This window comes from Oncorhynchus mykiss, chromosome 4, assembly GCF_057628025.1.
Source record: "Oncorhynchus mykiss isolate SJ-2025 chromosome 4, ASM5762802v1, whole genome shotgun sequence".
Lineage (NCBI taxonomy): Eukaryota > Metazoa > Chordata > Actinopteri > Salmoniformes > Salmonidae > Oncorhynchus > Oncorhynchus mykiss.
The window spans coordinates 73,472,500-73,493,699 of record NC_143025.1 but is presented as its reverse complement, the minus strand read 5'-3'; the positions used below and the strand labels follow the sequence as shown (position 1 = coordinate 73,493,699).

Below are 21,200 nucleotides of genomic sequence, written 5' to 3'. Positions count from 1 at the left end.
AATGTTAGCAAGCTAACATTGAACCTGGTTGGTTATCTACCTCAGATTCATGCCAGGTTACTAGTAACATTATGAGTTGGGATTATGGTTCATTGTTTAGCTAGCTAGCTACATGTCTAAACAAAAGACTATGTAAGTAACGTTTATGATGTCACTGCGACAACTGTCAATAGACGTAGCTGGTAAATTCGCTCTGGCTATCTACTCCGATTTCAGAGCACTCTCGTCTGAGTGTGCAAGAGTGCAGAATAACTGACAAATTTACGAACGCTCAACACCCGTTGAATATAGCCGGTGTCAGTAAACGTTGGCAAAAAAGCATAATTGAATTGTTGCCAGCAGCACAGTTGCAGTCACCAACGCTCTGGATAACTAGCTCTGCTAGGGTGAGTTAAATGGTCAGAGTGAGCTGTTCTCTCATTTTTGTCTGGAAGTAGCTAGCAAGCTAGCCACCGTTAGCCAGTTAGCTTGGGTGCTTGACTGGTGTTGTCAGGTTAGATCGCTCGGGTCAACCCTACTCCTCAATCAGAGCATCCGGTGTGCGCTCTGAACACTCCAAGACCGAAACGCTCTGAGTTTACGAACGCCCAGAGCACTCTCTGGCACTCCAGATTAAATTTACGATAAACACCCGTTGTATAAACCAGCCATTAGTCTTGAAGTCTTTGGTTATTTAGTACATAGCCTCACATGTGAATCCTTAAAGAGATGGGTGGGGCTAAACGCTTAAGAGGGTGTGTACGATGCTGAATGGGTGTAGACAAGATGAGCTCTCCAGTAGGTACCAAAACATTCCAGGGACATTTTCTCAAAAGTGAGGTTTATCACCTTTCAAAGCAGAATTACTCTTCCATTGTTACTCAACTGTAGTGTATGATATACCATTTTCTAGCTCTGAGTCTCTACTTTTATCCAATGTAAAAAACACAATTTCACATTTTTCTGCATAAGCCCGAATCAAGCCTGTCGGTCACATTTTGCTACCATGAAAAGGACAACACCTGTCTATTTGTGAAAAACTCACCCTGATGAATTATTTAGTCATATTCCAGTTTCCCTATTTACTTATGATCCTGCATACACCTAACGACTTGTTTTTTAAATGATATAAGCAAACAATATTTCCCTTTATTTGGAACGGCAAGCCAGACAAAATTAAACAGGTCTATTTATATAATGAATATGAATTTGGAGGGCGGAAATGATGAATTATTAAAGCATTGGACCTCACACGAAAGGCTTCAGTCATACAAAAACTATACTTAAATCCGAAGTGGTTGGTGGAGGACTGGTGGAGGTATGTCACACATGCAGTTATATATGGACATATCGGCTCTATCCAAAATTACCTCCAACTGATTGCTGCATTACCGCACAAATGGAGGAGGCAAGTGGAAAGGGGAGAAGGTAAGGAACTTGTCTGTCGGACCTGCATTAAAGACCAAAATTGGCTAAAGAAAACTGTGATAAATAAAAAAGTATACCAGTTTCATTTAAGGACAAAAAAATGACAGCTGCGCCATACAGAATGCAAAATAGTTGGGAGGAGATTTTCAATGTACCGATTCCATGGCACATGGTTTACGAACTGACAAACAACATGACACCAGATTCAAAACTAACACGTTTTTCAATTTAAATTATAAATAGCAAATAGCAGTTTATCTTTAATTTACAGTCTGTAGAAACTATGAGAATAGAAAGGTTCAGAACTTTTCTGAAACATCACAGCACAGTGGAAAAAATATGACAGCTAGAAATCAACTGGATGGTCTTCAGAGATAGATGGGAGGGGCTGAGAGTAGCTGAAGGCGGGGACTAAAAACAAACAAAAGATAACTAATGTAAAATATACTATCTAAAATATATAGACTGTATAAACTGAAAGTAGAAGCTTAAGTATTGTTTTCCATTAGTTTACTCCAATTAGGGTTAGGGTAAAATAATAAAGAAGGAAAATATATAAAAAATATATAGTATATATATTCAAAATAATATATATATTTACAAAATATATATATATATGGGGGATTGGAAATGATGCAGACAATTACATTGATAGAAGCCACAGTCTATCTGCAATATTAAAGCTGATCTAACCCCCCAAAAATGTTAATAAATAAAAATCACGCACAAAACTATATCTTGCATAAACTTATCTTACAATGTTTATTTCTCAATAACATAACATGATATATTAATTTAATTGTACAGTAAAATGTCCTCGATCTGTACACATATTACTCTGTAATCCAATTTCTGTGAATACATTCACATGTATGCTGTACAGGAGTATATTCACAGCACTGAGATAGTGAAGCTCACGCCTCTCCAAAGAAGCTCAGCAAACCTGTCTCTACTATCTAAACAGACGGTAAGCACCATGCCATAGGTGTGTAACTTGTGCCTCCACCGCCCACGACGAGGAAAACAGATGACAAATGAAAATAAAAACTGAGGATTTCCCTGTTAATGAGAGACAATAAATGCCTGAATTCCACGGCATATGGGAGAGTTCAGGCTGGGAGGCGTTCAAAGCAGCCTTGCCGTTCTCCGCCATATGGTGTCACTAATTGCTGTTTCTCACTGCCACACCGTTTGCAGGAAGAGGTACAAAAAAGAAAGGAGGAGCCAAAAAACAGCAGCCCAAAACTGGGGCAGAACTTTATGTTGGTATTGATGTTCTATCGCACTGTTTTATCAGCTACTAAATTGAGCCTGAAGGGAAATGTGTGCATGATGTGGAACTGTAGAAAGAACATTGTTTTAATTCAAGAACAATGTCTTCTTTTGAAAGGGAGAGACAGAGAGTAATCAGATCTGGTGAGAGAGACAAAAACGGAAAAGGAAATTCTCTCTATGTAACTATAGGTAAATAGTATATTAGATCACGGTACATTTTCACCTAAAACACGTGAATGCACCTGATCTGAGAACTATTACAATCACATTGACAAGGCTTTACGTTGATTTAAACCCTTTGGCTCTGAAACAAATAAAACATTGATGTCAATCAAAGATGGAACATGTACTCAAATATCTAATAAGTCAATATGGCAGTATATTTTCTATAGACCACATACACAGGTGTTCTAGGCTGCTAACAAGCTGTTTCTCCTCCAGATCTCCTGACAGAGCCAAAGAAAACTTTTTCTATGCTCTTTGATCCGTACAGAAAGTCTATGGTTCAAACGCACCTTCATCTCAACAAAAAAAAAGGGGATCAGAAACATGGAATCAGATGTCATGTCAAAGCTAGATACAGTACCACCTTTGTCAATTATAAATATCAAATGACAACATTTACTCATCAACTGTAGATGATCATCACAGAAGGAAGAACACTAAATGAAAGCATCTCAAATGGTACTGTATTAGAAATATACACTGAGTGTACAAAACATTAGGAACACCTTCCTAATTATTGCGTATTGAGTTGCACCCCCTTTTGCCATCAGAACCGTCTCAATTCAACGGGGCATGGGCTACAGGGTGTCGAAAGCGTTCCACAGGGATGCGGGCCCATGTTGACTCCAATGCTTCCCACAGTTGTGTCAAGTTGGCTGGGTGTCTTTTGGGTGATTGACCAGTCTTGATACACACGGGAAACTGTTGAGAGTTTAAAAAAACAGCAGAGATGCAGTTCTTGACACACCCAAACCGGTGCGCCTGGCATCTACTACCATACCCTGTTCAAGGGCACTTAAATCTTTCGTCTTGCCCATTCACCTTCTGCATGCCACACACACAATCCATGTCTCAACCTGTCTGAAGACTTAAAAATCCTTATTTAACCTGTCTCCTCCCCTTCATCTACGCTGATTGAAGTGGATTTAACAAGTGACATCAATCAGGGATCATTAAGAACACATGCTCTTTCTATGATGTAGACTGAGCTGGATTCACCTGATCAGTTTATTTTTCTTTTTTCTTTATTTAACTAGGCAAGTCAGTTAAGAACAAATTCTTATTTTCAATGACGGCCTAGGGACAGTGGGTTAACTGCCTGTTCAGGGGCAGAATGACAGATTTGTACCTTGTCAGCTCGGGGATTTGAACTTGCAACCGGTTACTAGTCCAACGCTCTAACCACTAGGCTACCCTGTCGCCTAGTCGCCTGTCATGGAAAGATCTGTTCTTAATGTTTTGTACACTCCGTGTAATTAATCAATCTGTGCATATTATTAGGTGAACCATTCAATCATACACACCTGATAGTTGAAGCAAGCTACCTGTACCTGAATACTACCTAAACGTACACAAATTGTTTTATTGTTTCTTTGGGTCTGTGGTTAAAAAGCAAGGAAGCTGAGATGGTATCTCTACACAACAATGACAAAATATAGCAACAAGGCCTCTCTTTTCTGTAATGACCTGCATGGCAACTAACATCATCAAGAAACCATTATGTGCAGCTTGGTGAGAGCAGATAACGCTTTCACTTACTGGTGTCACAGAGACACACCGCAAACCACTACAAACATCTAGGGCTATTTTCAAAACATGTCCATTTTTTGAGTCAAATGACATTACAGTTCATGTGTTTCCCCTCATCTAAATATGTTGCAGCGTCTATCTGGCAACAATGGGCTTCTTTGTGACTTTAAAGCGCTATCGGAGGGAGGTACATTACCTTGTTGTTTTATTACGCTAGATTAACTGGTGACACACAGAGACTTTTCAAGGAACATAAAGTAGATCAAGATTACTATTGACATTCCTACTACTGAGACAACATCAACAATTTCATAGTAATTCATGTGAATGATAACTACATTATAGGTTTTATTACAATTGTATTACTTGCAACTGTCTGAGTTTTTCATAATGATACTGTGAAATACTTTGTTCTATTTTGTTGTTGATGAGCCGTGAAAGTGAATTTCCTCATATGAAACACAATCATTCTGAATCAGAGTCTGAAATCACAGTAAACTACCATGCACTCCAGCTCAACAGTGATGATGCTGACTAGCAGTGTGGTGAGGGAGGGATGCTCTCCTCTCAGCTGCTCTGCCACCTACGAAGCCATATAGGGCACAGCCATTTTGGATCTCATTCTCAGCTCCAGTGTCACATGACTCCCCCAGAGTCCTGATATGGCCATCAATCTGGTCCTGAACCTGGGAGCGTTAGACCGGCGCCACCGAACAATCTGCAGCAGTACACGTTTCTAAGGCGACCACAGCTCAGAGCCACGAACAGTGAGTAATGATAATGATGCTGATAACAGCCGTAGTTACACATCAATGGCAGGTATAGGAAGGTAGTGAGTGTGTTACATCATTGTGGTGATACAGAGATGGTACAGAGCAAATATTGAAAATACTGAATCCAATTATAATACTATGGGTTAGCTATAAATCTGTCAGCACAACCATAATCGGACAGAGTAAGCAGTCCTGCTGGTACAGAAGAGATGAGAGGGAAGAATAGTGTTCACCCTGTCAGCTCTTCAGAGGATCAGCTTTACCACGGTCTGCCCCTCCACACACAAGGTAAGCTATAGAACAGCTGTCCTGCAGTTAGACATGACGTATAATCTGGCACACAGACAACACTGCTACTGTACTTTACCTGCATACTGAGGTACATCACTGGACCACATGACCACATCACACAGACTAAAAGTCCAGCAAAGTTGACCTTCAATGCAAAAGCACTGAGAGGAAAATTGCGCTATACACAATATTATTGACCACAACAACCTCCAAAATACTTGAGCAAGGCATGTATCAAACGACATTGGATTTTGCAGACAGTTATCTCAAATGTTTTACAGTACACGTCAGTGCATTTCAAGAATTTAAAGCCAAACAAATAGAATTCTGCTCCAGCACTGGAAAATCATTTTGGTTCAGATTCACACAAGAATGTAATATTTTAGAGGACAGCATTGTAGCAACAAAGCATACCTTTAATTCAAAGGCATTTTTGCTGTGTCATGCCTCAACCTCCGCACTAGGTCACCTTTCAAACCACTGCAGACTGAGCAAGAGAATGAATGAGTAAGCAGAAAGCACTTACCTTGCAGTCTCTGCATCACATTGGCAATATCCCTGGCTGATCGTCCATAGTGCAGGGGTGATGATGCCATACCTCTGCCCTGGGGTCAGTCAAGTTGTGCTCCAACCCGTCTCTCAATCCCAACAGAAGTTGAACCTCTGTTCTGGATTCAGTTCTTAGTTTTTCAGTAGCTTGAGTCTACAGTCCAAACTCACAGGGGTCTATGGAGACTGAGCTGCGTCCATAATTCTGTATCCTCCTGAACAAGTCATCCCTGTTGCAGCAGTACTGAGGCTGCAATCTCTCACTCTCTCAAGCTCCTCCCCTGTCTGTCTGTGTATGTGTGTATGTGTCTCTCTCTCTCTCTCTGCCCCCTCCCTCCCTCTCTTCTCATACTGTTTTCTCTCTCTCTCGCTCTCTCTCTCTCTCTCTCTCTCTCTCTCCCTCTCTCTCCTCAGTCGCTCTCCTTGCTGATCTGCGTGCACTGCCACCTGGTGTCTAATCAAAGTGAAGCTCTCACGGTGCTCCTCGAGGTGCTTGGGACAATGGTGAGAGCCATGTCTCTTGACCTGATGAAGAGAGAGAGAGAGAGAGAGAGAGAGAGAGAGAGAGAGAGAGAGAGAGAGAGAGAGAGAGAGAGAGAGAGAGAGAGCGAGAGAGAGAGAGAGACAGAGAGAGGGAGACAGAGAGAGACAGAGAGAGAGAGAGACCACATCTGTTCATACAGCAAAACAGATATGCATCCAAATAATCCCAAAAATCATAAAGGTTGTAAATCAGTCATTAATCAACACACACACATGCCTTCGGTACATCTCTGCACATGACTGGTTGTGTTTTCTCTCCAGCAGATAGATTGATCAATCAATACTGTTCTAAATGCAGGAGTGAGAGAAGTGAGATGATGTGCCACTGCCTCCTCTTCTGCACTTATCAAAATGTTTAATCCCATTAGGCCAGTCCTTTCATCGTCTCAGGAATACTCTCAGGAGCTTGAAAGGAGGATGACAACAACATCACAGTGGCGGTGGGGACAGCATCAGAGGCAGAGGATGGTGGTCTGGTCAGAATGTGGAGAAGACAGATGCAATGTCCATCATTATCAACCAGAGGAGCAGAAAACACTGGTGGGTAGATGAGAGACAATATGATTGAGTCATCCTCGCTTCACACCTGTTTTTTTCCCAGTCATATTGAATCATATGCTGAGTGCCCAATGTTCGTTCACACACACATATTGGGACGTCACAATTACTTATTTGTTCTTATTACAAAAGTGGACTTAAAATCCTGTAGATGAATATTGCCATCTAATAGCTGGAGATTGGTTTACAGCAGAGAAAGTGCAAACAGTGCAGTCAGATGGGGGTTAGAAACCCAAGAATAGTGGCCTATTTTGGTCTTATCCAGTGCTTTCTTCTTTCATTTTATAAACCTTGAGAAAAAAAATGATCACACTAATAATTCAGAAGGGACTTTTAGGATGAAGTCCAAATATGTGTAGGCCTACAGAATGTTATTTGAGTTGGCATACGACAACAGCAGGCTTATCCTGGGTCTTCTATATACTGCAGCCCCGTCGCACCGGGATGAAGTGCTGACTCCCACATTTACACGCTGTGCGGTTCTGGGTGACCTCTACCAAGCACAACCCCACAGGACTGAGCCGAGAGCGGAGGAAGAAGGAGGGAGTCTGCCGCAGGAGATGGGAAAGAAATGGGCATAAAGATATAACAGAGATGGGTCGAAGGGAATCGTCTGTGTTGAGGGGAAGTGTAGCGGCATCACCGAATGTTCAGATCCATCTGTATACTTATTTTATCAGCGCACACCCAGATCGCTCACGCCCGTACAAAGCCTGCCTGAGTAATCTCCTTCACGCGCAGTCAGCACTACTGAAATCTTATTAGAAAGTTATCGTAGCCAACCTGCTCGTCAGAATCGACCCCATCCCTGTGAAAACCCGCAAACTTGACGGTTGCAACCGGAACATAATGATAAATTCCATTGAGAGACGTCATTGGGTCATTGGCTGTTTCCATCTCAATTCCAAATTACCCATAGTAAACGTTTTGCGAGTCGACATCGAGGCCCAACAAACTGGCCAGTTTCTAAGTAAAATATCGATTGAATTACAAATTTAATTCAAAAGAGTGATGACAATCTTGAGTTGCCTTTAGAAATTCTCGAATACCCGGCAGAGCAAGTTCTTCTCACCCTCATCTTTGGTTTTGTTGAAATTGCCCTCCTGCTTCAAGATGTCCACGATAATCCCTGTGCCCAAGAAAGGGAAAGTAACTGAACTGAATGACTACCTACCAGTAGTGCTCACTTATGTCGTCATAAAGTGTTTTGAGAGTCTAGTCAAAGACCATATCACCTCCTACCTCCCTGACACACTCAACCCTCTCCAATTTGCCTACCTCCCTGAAAGATCCATGGACAATGCAATGCCATTGCACTGCTCACTGCCCTTACCCACCTGGACAAAAGGAATGCATATGTGATAAAGCTGTTCATCGACTATACAGCACAGCCTTCAATACCATAGTGCCCAGTAAGCTCATTACAAAGCTCATGTCAGTGGGTCTGAACTCCTTATGCAACTGGGTCTGGACTTCCTAATAGCCCGCGCCCAGGTGGTAAAGGTAGGCAACATTACCTCCTCTACACTGATTTTTAAAATGGGGGCCCCACAAGGGTGTGCCCTCTGTCCCCTGCTGTATTCCCTCTATACCCACGACTGCATGGCCTCACACAGTTCCAACTCCATTAAGTTCGCTGATGACACAACAGTAGTAGGCCGGATTACCAAAAACGACGAGACGGCCTACAGGGAGGAGGTAGGCACTCTGACGGCATGGTGCAAGGTAAACAACTTCTCCCTCTTTGTCAGAAAAACAAAGGAGCTGATTGTGGACTTCAGGAGTGACAGGGCTGTTCATGCCCCCATCCTCATCAACAAGGCCGCCATGAAGACGGTACAAACTTCAAATTCCTTGGTGTACAGATCTCAGAAAAGCTGAAATGGTCAAAACACACCGTGGTGAAGAAGGCACAACCTCAGGATGCTGAAGAAATTTGGCATTTTCCTGAGGGCCCTCACAGTGTTTCACATCCTGGTACAGCAACTCCCTTGCCGCGGACTGCAAGGCGCACCATTGGGTGGACACTGCCTGCCCTCCAGGACATCTACAACACCAGGTGTCGCAGGAAGGCCAAGAAGATAATCAGGGACCCCAGCCACCTGCGCCATGTCCTGTTCTCCCTGCTTCCATCACTCAGACGCGGGCAGTACAGGAGCATCATGGCAACAAATGGAAGACTGGCCAATATTTTCTACCCCCAGACCATCAGACTGCTGAATAGACTCCACTAGTCAGCTACCTGCTCCCCCCTCCCACCTGCTACTCCCCCTATGGACACCACCCCCTCAACAGTCTTTCCTCTGCCTCCACCCAAGTGTACATGTATTTATTCCTCACTGATACAGTTATGATGTATATAGTACTATTTCTATATCGTTGTTGTTTTTTTATGACCATTTTCATTATTTTATTTCACTTAGTCCTGCATGTTGGAGCTTGGAGCTTAAGATTTTCACTCTACCCTCCAATCACACCTGCCACCCTGTACATGTGACTATTTAACATGGAATCTGAAGCCATGGGGAAAAATTGCCATGGATAATAACACCACCTACTGTTAAATAAGGAGAATAAACTCAAGTGATTTAGGCCCTACTGTAGGCCTATGACTTTGAGTGTAGGACCTTTACAGAGCCCCTAAAAACCATAGAGATAGATAGAGGACTTATCATGGATATAACCCATTTTAGCATGGGCATTGCCATTGTTATTGTGCCATCATCCTCTGTTTTAAAGTAGTCAAGTAGTCAACCGGGTGGGGATTCCTTTTGGGTTGTAGCCTCAGACGCTGCCCATGCTGTCACAGATGCTATAATGCCACAGATATAAAGATGAGTCCTCTATTCAATGGAATTCAATTCAAGGGGCTTTATTGGCATGGGAAACATATGTTAACATTGCCAAAGCAAGTGAAGTAGATAATATACAAAAGTGAAATAAACAATAAAAATTAACAGCAAACATTACATTCACAGAAGTTCCAAAAGAATAAGACGTTACAAATGTCATATTATGTATATATACAGGGTTGTAACTGAGTCTCTATCTATTTCTATGCTAAAAACACGCCACTTTAATACACCTACGACCGGAAGTGACATTTAGGTGTGCGGTGACTCCCGGCCGCACACCTAAGCCCATATGGGAGGGTCTGGGTGGGCATAACTCCGAGGTGGCGGTTCTGGCTCGGGACGTGGACCCCGCTCCACTTCTGACTTGTCACACTCACTCTGGCGGATCCGGACTGGAGGGAGACTCTGGCGGATCCGGACTGGAGGGAGACTCTGGCGGATCCGGACTGGAGGGAGACACTGGCGGATCCGGACTGGAGGGAGACTCTGGCGGATCCGGACTGTGACCCGTCGTGGTAGGTTCCGGACTGTGACCCGTCGTGGTAGGTACCGGACTGTGACCCGTCGTGGTAGGTTCATGACTGTGACCCGTCGTAGGAGGTTCCGGTCTGCGGCCCGTCGTGGTAGGTTCCGGACTGTGACCTGTCGTAGGAGGTTCCGGTCTGCGGCCCGTCGTAGGAGGTTCCGGTCTGCGGCCCGTCGTAGGAGGTTCTGGTCTGCGGCCCATCGTAGGAGGTTCCGGTCTGCTGCCCGTCGTAGGAGGTTCCGGTCTGTAGACTGTCGCCGGACGCTCTGGACTGGGTACTGTCGCCGGACGCTCTGGACTGGATACTGTCGGACGCTCTGGACTGGGTACTGTCGGACGCTCTGGACTGGGTACTGTTGCCGGACGCTCTGGACTGGGTACTGTTGCCGGACACTCTGGACTGGGTACTGTTGCCGGACGCTCTGGACTGGATACTGTCGGACGCTCTGGACTGGATACTGTCGGACGCTCTGGACTGGATACTGTCGGACGCTCTGGACTGGATACTGTTGCCGGACGCTCTGGACTGGGTACTGTTGCCGGACACTCTGGACTGGATACTGTTGCCGGACGCTCTGGACTGGGTACTGTCGGACGCTCTGGACTGGGTACTGTCGCCGGACGCTCTGGACTGGATACTGTTGCCGGACACTCTGGACTGGATACTGTTGCCGGACGCTCTGGACTGGGTACTGTTGCCGGACACTCTGGACTGGATACTGTTGCCGGACGCTCTGGACTGGATACTGTCGGACGCTCTGGACTGGGTACTGTTGGACGCTCTGGACTGGGTACTGTCGCCGGACGCTCTGGACTGGGTACTGTTGCCAGACGCTCTGGACTGGGTACTGTCGCCGGACACTCTGGACTGGGTACTGTCGCCGGACGCTCTGGACTGGGTACTGTTGCCGGACGCTCTGGACTGGGTACTGTCGCCGGACGCTCTGGACTGGGTACTGTCGCCGGACGGTCTGGACTGGGTACTGTCGCTGGACGCTCTGGACTGGGTACTGTTGCCGGACGCTCTGGACTGGGTACTGTTGCCGGACGCTCTGGACTGGGTACTGTAGCCAGACGGTCTGGACTGGGTACTGTCGGACGCTCTGGACTGGGTACTGTTGGACGCTCTGGACTGGGTACTGTTGGACGTTCTGGACTGGGTACTGTCGCCGGACGCTCTGGACTGGGTACTGTCGGACGCTCTGGACTGGGTACTGTTGGACGCTCTGGACTGGGTACTGTTGCCGGACACTCTGGACTGGGTACTGTTGCCGGACGCTCTGGACTGGGTACTGTCGCCGGACGCTCTGGACTGGGTACTGTTGCTGGACGCTCTGGACTGGGTATTGTCGGACGCTCTGGACTGGGTACTGTCGGACGCTCTGGACTGGGTACTGTCGCCGGACGCTCTGGTCTGGGTACTGTTGCCAGACGCACTGGACTGGGTACTGTTGCCGGACGCTCTGGACTGGGTACTGTCGGACACTCTGGACTGGATACTGTCGCCGGACGCTCTGGTCTGGGTACTGTTGCCAGACGCACTGGACTGGGTACTGTTGCCGGACGCTCTGGACTGGGTACTGTCGGACGCTCTGGACTGGGTACTGTCGGACGCTCTGGACTGGGTACTGTTGCCGGACGCTCTGGACTGGGTACTGTCGCCTGACGCTCTGGACTGGGTACTGTCGTCGGACGCTCTGGACTGGGTACTGTTGCCGGACACTCTGGACTGGGTACTGTAGCCGGACACTCTGGACTGGGTACTGTTGCCGGATGCTCTGGACTGGGTACTGTTGCCAGACGCTCTGGACTGGGTACTGTTGCCGGACGCTCTGGACTGGGTACTGTTGCCGGACGCTCTGGACTGGGTACTGTTGCCGGACACTCTGGACTGGGTACTGCTGCCGGACGCTCTGGACTGGCGAGGCGCACTGTAGGCCTGGTGCGTGGTGCCGGCACTGGTGGTACCGGGCTGGGGACACGCACCTCAGGGCGAGTGCGAGGAGCAGGAACAGGGAGTACTGGACCCTGGAGACGCACTGGAGGCCTGGTGCGTGGTACCGGCACTGGTGGTACCGGGCTGAGGACACGCACCTCAGGGCGAGTGTGGGGAGGAGGAACAGGGCGTACAGGGCTCTGGAGACGCACAGGAAGCCTGGTGCGTGGTGTTGGCACTGGTGGTACTGGGCTGGGGACACGCACCTCAGAGCGAGTGCGGGGAGCAGGCACAGGACGTACTGGGCTGTGGAGGCATACTGGAGGTCTGGAGTGTAGAGCTGACACAACCCGTGCTGGCCGGATGTTTATACTTGCCCTGCAAATGCAGGTTGCTGGCACAGGACGCACAGGGCTGTGCAGACTCACAGTACGCAGAGCCGGCAGGATATCCTGGTCCAAGGAGGTACACTGGAGACCAGGAGCACTGATCCGGGCACTCTCCTACCTGGCTGAATGCCCATTCTATTCCGGGCAATGCGAGGAGCTGGAATAGAGCGAACTGGGCTAGAAATGCGCACTGGAGACACCATTAACACTAAGCACGAGGAGTTGGCTCAGGTCTCCTACCTGACTTAGCCAATCTGCTTGTGTGCCACTCCCCCAAAAAGTTATTGGGCTGCCTCTCGGGCTTCCGTGCTAGCCGTGTACCCTTATATCGTCGCCGTTCCTCCATTCTCCTGTATCCCTCCTCGCACTGACTGTTCCATAGAATCCCAGGCGGGCACTGGCACTCTCTCTGGATCGATCGACCACCTCTCTATCTCCTCCCAGGTTGTTACCCACTCATCCTTCTCCCGGGTCCATTTTTCCACCAAGCGCTGTTCCTCCCATTCACACTGCTTGGTCCTTGTTTGGTGGGTTATTCTGTCAAGTTCGTTGAATGGAGGAGACCAAGGCGCAGCGTAATTTGAATACATCTTCTTATTTAATGAAACTAAGAACACTTAAACAAACTTACAAAACAACAAAACGAACGTGAATCTATATATGATAAGTGCAGACACAGGCAACTAACACATAGACATACAAATCCCCTAGACAGGAACAAAAACACATAAATCACCCATGTCACACCCTGACCTAACCAACATAATAAAGAAAACTAAGAATACTAAGGTCAGGGCGTGACAGTCTCTAATTAATGCTAATTGAATCATTCTCATATTTGTTTAATATACATTTAACATACGTTTTTCAGTGGTAAATATAACTTATAATATCTATATTTTTTAATTCTAATGAAACAAACACCCCCACCTCCCTGTCGTGGTTTAAACCATTTCATTTTAAGTGCTGGCACTGTCCACATATAACTAAAAAGATTCAACTGAGCTCCTTTACGCATAGATTTTCCTTTGTACTTACTAATTTTCGCAATTTGTTAGTTTGCCATACATCCTTGATAAATAAACAACGTTATTCCAATGCATCTGATGTATCCCTTGATTTATTATTGTTTGATTTTGTCAGTCAGCTGTTTAGAGCGCTCATTGCTGTTTTGCTGTTGTGCACAGGTACTGGTGTTCTCTGTACCATCGGTGACCAGAAGTAGCAAACCATTTATTTAGCTTGATTATTTGCTGGATCAATTAATGATGGTCGACAATATCACTAAATCGTCTAGAGCTAGACATCAATGCGCATCCAATCCATCCATCAAGTAGCCCATAAATTAATGACAGTAGGCCTTTGGTTGACTCTTTCGATTAGAAGCATTCGGTTTTGCAATGGCATAGCCCTACATTATTTGGGATTTGTGTGCTTATGAGAACTGTTTTCACAGCGAAACAATTAAATGTTGCATAGGCATAGTTATACTTGCAGTGCATTATCCGAGATTTCCAAGGTTCATGATTCGTACACGGTTTAATAAGTTCAATGTTCAATTCAATTGTTAAATGCTTAATAATGACAAATAACACTGTCATATAAATGTCATTCATGTATGGAAAGAAAGGTAGTGTTTTATGTCACACGATCTGTGAAGACTCTAAGCATCAACTCATGAATTATGGACAACTAAACTAGGATGTAAAACATGTTTTGATTCAACTCATGTATTATATTGAACGTAGGCTACCTGTTCTGCATGTGTTCCTGTGTAAAATAGCCTCTTCTGAAAGGATAGGCTACCAGCAGTAGTGTAGGCCTAATGGGGGTTAAATGCAAGTTTAGTTTAGTTTATTAGGATCCCTATATGGGTATGATGACTCACACTGTGGTACTCTATTTTATGCAAGACTACAAATCATGCAAGCTTCATCCCTATATGACTCCTTTGCTAACAGGTATTATGTCAATTTAAAACTTGCACAAGACAGTTAACAGAATTGTCCATTTAAAGAAATGTAGCCAATTTATTCATTACTACATTTAGCTGGCATTAGATAGTTAATCCAGAGATTCTTACCTTTGCCTCTATTCGGCAGTCTTGTCCAGATCATCATGGCATTTGTAGTTCTGTCAAGACTTCTGCCGAAGTCAATGCCTCTCCTTGTTCTGGCGGTTCTCAGCGGTCGACATCACCGGTCTTCTAGCCATCATTGATCCATTTTTCATTTTCCATTGGGGTTGTCTTGTCTTCCTACACACCTGGTTCCAATCCCATTCATTACATGTTGTGTATTTAACCCTCTTTTTCCCCTCATGTCCTTGTCAGAGATTGTTTGTTTGTATATTTGTGTATTATGTATTGGTGGGCGAAGGGTTCTTGTACCCACTTTTATTTTATCTTGTATTTTTGATTATGGAGTTTTGTCAAGTCTATTAAACGACTCCATTTATACCAAGTTCGAATCTCATGCGCCTGACTTCCCTGCAACCTACACACACAAAATTACAGAATCTCTGACCCTATTATGGAGTCAACAGGAGAAGGTACCCGGCCATTGAGGTGGAGGAGCTTGTCCAGGGGCATGCGGAAATGCTTTACCATCTTGTCCAGACAATGGACCGCTGGGAGAGACAGGGAGTTCTTCTAGCGCCTCCACCAGCACAACCGGGGTGCTGCCAACTGCCAGGGTTTCCTCCTCCATCTAAACCTCTATCTGGCCACAGTCCACCCAGCTCCATCAGACCGTGAGAAGGTGTCCTTCCTTGTCTCGTGCCTCACCAGGAAAGCACTGGAGTGGGCCAACGCCGTGTAGAGAGAGGGAGATGCGGCGTTCGACCATTTTGAGGAGTTCTCTTCGACCACCCACCCGAGGGCAGAGCGGCGAGTGAGCGCCTCTACCATCTGAGGCACGAGACGCGGAGTGCCCAGGAGTTTGCCCTGGAGTTTAGGACCCTGGCTGCCGGCGCGGGATGGAACAACAGGGCCCTGATCGACCATTATCGCTGCAGTCTGCGCGAGGACGTCCGTCGGGAGCTGGCCTGCAGAGACACCACCCTCACTTTCGACCAGCTGGTGGACCTGTGCATCTGGCTGGCTACTCGTGGTCGTCCAGATTGGGGTCTGGTGGTTCCATCCTCCCGCACCCCCTCTCCGATACATATGGAGCTGGGAGGGTCGGTGCGCAGGGACACCGGAGTTCCCGCTCGTGCACCATCTGTGGCCGCAGAGTTCACACTGCTGGTCGGTGCCGGGTTGGTTCCTCTGGGAATCGAGTCAGCAGGCAGGGCGCTCAGGCGTCACCCCGGTGAGCCGGCACCATTCTCACCCATTCTCACCCAGAGCCCTCTGTTGCCCATATGTTTGTGCCTGTCACTTTTCCTGAATTTTCCCCATAGATTCAGGCGCGGCTGGGAATTTTATTGATAGAGCATTAGCTCATAGTTTAGGGATCCCCATTGTTCCCGTGGATGTGCCCTTCCCCGTTCACGCCTTAGATAGTCGACCATTAGGGTCAGGGTTAATCAGGGAGGGCACCGCTCCTTTGAGTATGGTAACGCAGGGGGGACACATGGACAAAAATCTGTCTTTTCCTTATTGACTCTCCTGCGTTTCCCGTGATGCTGGGCCTACCCTGGTTAGTTTGTCATAACCCCACTGTTGCTTGGCCACAGAGGGCTCTCACGGGTGGTCGTGAGAGTGCTCAGGTAGGTGTTTGGGGTTTCCGTTGGTGCAACTATGGTGGAGAGTCCAGACCAGGTCTCCACATTGCGCATTCCTCCAGAATATGCCAATTTGGCTCTTGCCTTCTGTAAAAAGAAGGCGACTCAATTACCACCCCATCACCGGGGGGATTGAGCAATAAATCTCCTGGTAGACGCTGCACTTCCCAGGAGTCAAGTGTATCCCCTGTCGCAAGTGGAGACGGTGGCTATGGAGACATATGTCTCCGAATCCCTGCGTCAGGGGTACATTCGGTCAGTCCATCAGTCTTCCAATCCTTTGTAAACGAGATTTTCAGGGACTTGCACAAGATTTTCAGGGACTTGCAGAGGTGTACATCTATGACATTCTGATATACTCCGCTACACGCGCCGAGCATGTGTCCCTGGTGCGCAGAGTGCTTGGTCACCTGTTGGAGCATGACCTGTACTCAAGGCTGAGAAATGCCTGTTTTTCCAAAAGTCCGTCTCCTTCCTAGGGTATCGCATTTCCACGTCAGGGGTGGAGATGGAGAGTGACCGCATTGCAGCCGTGTCTAATTGGCTGACTCCCACCATGGTGAAGGAGGTGCAGCGGTTCTTAGGGTTTGCCAACTACTACCGGAGGTTTATCCGGGGTTTTGGTCAGGTAGCTGCTCCCATTACCTCACTGCTGAAGGGGGACCTGGTACACTTGCAGTGGTCACCTGTGGAGGACAGGGCTTTTAGGCACCTGAGGGCTCTGTTTACCTCGGCTCCTGTGTTGGCCCATCCGGATCCCTCTTTGGTGCTCATAGTGGAGGTGGGCGTGTCTGAGGCTGGGATAGGAGCTGTGATCTCTCAGCGCTCGGGTACGCCACCGAAGCTCCGCCCTTGTGCCTTCTTCTCTAAGACGCTCAGCCAAAACTATGATGTGGGGGACCGGAAGCTGTTGGCTGTCGTCAAAGCCTTGAAGACGTGGAGACATTGGCTTGAGGGGGCTAAACACCCCTTTCTCATCTGGACTGACTACCGCAACCTGGAGTACATCTGGGCGGTGAGGAGACTGAATCCTTGCCAGGCAAGATGGGCCATGTTTACCCTCTCTTATAGACCAGGCTCCCAGAACGTTAAGGCAGACGCACTGTACCGGCTGTATGAGACAGAGGAGCGGCCCATGGATCCCACTCCCATACTCTCCGCCTCTTGTTTGATGGCGCCGGTAATGTGGGAGCTGGACGCGGACATAGAGCAGGCGTCACGTGCAGAACCCGCTCCCCCTCAGGATCCAGCTGGGTGTCTGTACGTTCCGTCTGCGGTCCGCGACCGGCTGATCTATTGGGCCCACACGTCACCCTCCTCTGGTCATCCTGGGATCGGTCGGACGGTGAGCTGTCTTAGTGGGAAGTACTGGTGGCCCACTTTAGGTAAGGACGTGAGGGTTTATGTTTCCTCCTGCTCGGTATGTGCCCAGTGCAAGGCTCCTAGACACCTTCCCAGGGGTCAGTTTCAACCTTTACCCGTTCCACAACGGCCGTGGTCGCACCTGTCGGTGGATTTCCTAACCGATCTTCCACCTTCACAGGGAAACACCACGATCCTGGTCATTGTGGATCGTTTTTCTAAGTCCTGTCGTCTCCTCCCTTTGCCCGGTGTCCCTACGGCCCTACAAACTGCGGAGGCCCTGTTTACACACGTTTTCCGGCGCTACGGGGTGCCTGAGGATATAGTGTCTGATCGGGGTCCCCAGTTCACGTCAAGGGTCTGGAAGGCGTTCATGGAACGTCTGGGGGTCTCGGTCAGCCTTATTTCAGGTTTTCATCCCGAGAGTAACGGGCAGGTGGAGAGAGTTAACCAGGATGTGGGTAGGTTTCTGAGGTCTTATTGCCAGGACAGGCCGGGGGAGTGGGCGACGTTCGTGCCCTGGGCAGAGATGGCCCAGAACTCGCTCCACCACTCCTCCACTAACCTTTCTCCCTTTCAGAGTGTATTGGGGTATCAGCCGGTTCTGGCTCCTTGGCATCAGAGTCAGACCGAGGCTCCTGCGGTGGACGACTGTTTCCGGCGCACGGAGGAAACATGGGACGCCGCCCACATACACCTTCAGCGCGCCATACTGCGCCAGAAAGTTGGCGCACACCGTCCCCGCAGTGAGGCCCCGGTGTTCACACCGGGGGACAGGGTCTGGCTCTCGAACCGAAACCTGCCCCGCTACGCCGGAAGTCCTGAGGAGAGTGAACGAGGTATGTTATAGGTTACTAGATTACCGCATTAACCCCTCGTTCCATGTGTCTCTCCTCAGGCCGGTGGTGGTTGGCCCGCTCCAGGCAGCTGAGGTGCGGGAGGTTTCTCCTCCCCCTCTGAACATCGAGGGGGCCTTGGCGTACTCCATTCGATACATCCTGGATTCGAGACGTTGGGCGAGGGGCCTTCAGTATCTTGTGGAGTGGGAGGGGTACGGTCCGGAGGAGAGATGCTGGGTTCTGGTGGAGGACGTGTTAGATCCTTCCATGCTGCGAGAGTTCCACCGTCTCCATCCGGATCGCCTTGCTCCTCGTCCTCCGGGTCGTCCTCGATGGGGGAGGGGGGGGGTACTGTTACGACTTCTGCCGAAGTCGATGCCTGTCCATTTTTCATTTTCCATTGGTTTTGTCTTGTCTTCCTACACACCTGGTTCCAATCTCATTCATTACAGGCTTTGTATTTAACCCTCTGTTTCCCCTTGTTACTCTCATCGAAATGATCGGACCAAGGTGCAGCGTGGTAGGCGTACATTTTATCTTTATTAAAAATGAACACCTAACAACAACAAAAGGAAAACGAATGTAACATTCGGTAGGCTACACAGAGCTGTACAAAAACAACATCCCACAAAACTAAGGTGGCAAAACAGGCTGCCTAAGTATGATTCCCAATCAGAGACAACGATAGACAGCGGTCCCTGATTGAGAACCATCCCCGGCTGTTGCAGGAATTAAATTCCTCTGTTTTAATACCCAATTAAAATTAATCACTCTGTCAATTCATAAGAGTTTGTAAGACCCTCATTTGTATAAAATGGACAGAGACCAGCCTTTGAAATCAACTAGCTGTGTTTATTCTCGTGAGTACTGAACATGATACAATTTACAACAGGTTATAAACTGAAAATGACGTCATTAGGTTTCGAACTGTCCCGTCTCTCCTCCACTCCGGTACAATGGCAGTATAGTTCTCAAGCCTTCCTACATCGTCTCCCACCAATTTAGATAATTTAGGACCAAGCCAAGGTCTTCCTGTGTAGATAAGCATTCTAGCCAGTCTGGCGATAAGTTCATTCGTTTCTACCAAGGAACAGACAATCATTGTTCTAATTCTTGATTATAATTACACACATTATATTCAGTACTAGGATTAAAAGAAAATTCATACATCTATACAGTAACATAATAGTATTCTGATTAGTCAGTCCTGATTGAAATGCATATATAATTAGTCATTATTGATAAAAAAAATTCCCTTAACACCGGCCTAAACATAGAAATAAAGAACATAGAGTTTCCCACCTGAGTCCCACCCTGACCAACCAAACATAGAGAATAAAAAGATCTCTACGGTCAGGGCGTGACACCCCTCATGTCCTTGTCAGAGATTGTTTGTTTGTATATTTGTGTATTATGTATTGGTGCGCGATGGGTTCTTGTACTTTTATTTTATCTTGTATTTTTGATTATGGAGTTGTCAAGTCTATTAAACGACTCCCTTTATATCAAGTTCGATTCTCCTGCTCCTGACTTCCCTGCCACCTACACACACATGACATTACAAGTTCTTTATGATAGCCACATTAGCAGCTAATTAGCTTTTTTTTTTAAAGTGTTTCTAAAATCCCCTATGGGAGAAATGAATGGTGGAAAAATGATTGGAACCATTTCATTGTTTAACCGCTAGGTTTTACGAGTATTATGACTCACACTGTGTTACTCTATTTTAAGTTCATGGCAATACACATTGTAGCCTAGTCTAGTAAGTTGACTGTGTGTGTTAGGGTGACCATTCCATTTTTCCTGGGACAGTTTCAGCCCCATTTCAGGTGTCCCGACTTTTCAGGCTACAAAAAAAGGTGGATGTGTCAGCAAGACGCATCAATTCATGTAGGCCTAATTAATGGCAATCGCTGTATGCCATTGGGCACACTTCTTGGTGTTTTGTAACAGATGTCTCTTTCCATTCATTAAATGACACAGTGTACATGTAGTTCGGGATGCTGGAATTATTTTGGAGTGGATGAGCATGCACAGGTAGCCTACTTTCTGAAGTGATTTGTTTGAAAATCAGAGGAATACGGCACTGCATGCCTCACTACAGACCCAGGCTGTGTCACAGCCAACCGTGACCGGGAGACCCATGAGGCACCGTCCGGGTTAGGGAGGGTTTGGCCGGTGGCGGGCTGACTTGGTCGCCAGCTGGAAGGTGTTTCCTCGGACACATTGGTGTGGCTGGCAGTGCAAAAAATAACAAATACAAAAATGACTGGTTGTGTTCATGCCACATTAAAAAGTAATTCATTTTTACCGTTTAAATGACGCCTTCATTATTAAGCCCATGAAGACTATTTGTACGTGTGCACTCAATCGACATTTCAAATCATCAGCCTCCACTGCTGTGAAGGTCACACAG

At 47.0% G+C, this 21,200-nt stretch overlaps 1 long non-coding RNA gene across 1 annotated transcript; it reads left to right on the top strand.

The window, feature by feature from the left end:
* The first annotated feature begins 5,088 nt into the window (after positions 1–5,088).
* On the top strand, positions 5,089–20,290 carry LOC149984137 (uncharacterized). The gene is made up of 3 exons (XR_016495432.1): positions 5,089–5,498; positions 6,962–7,133; positions 18,844–20,290. It is a non-coding gene; the product is annotated as an uncharacterized LOC149984137 (long non-coding RNA).
* Positions 20,291–21,200: the final 910 nt, after the last annotated feature.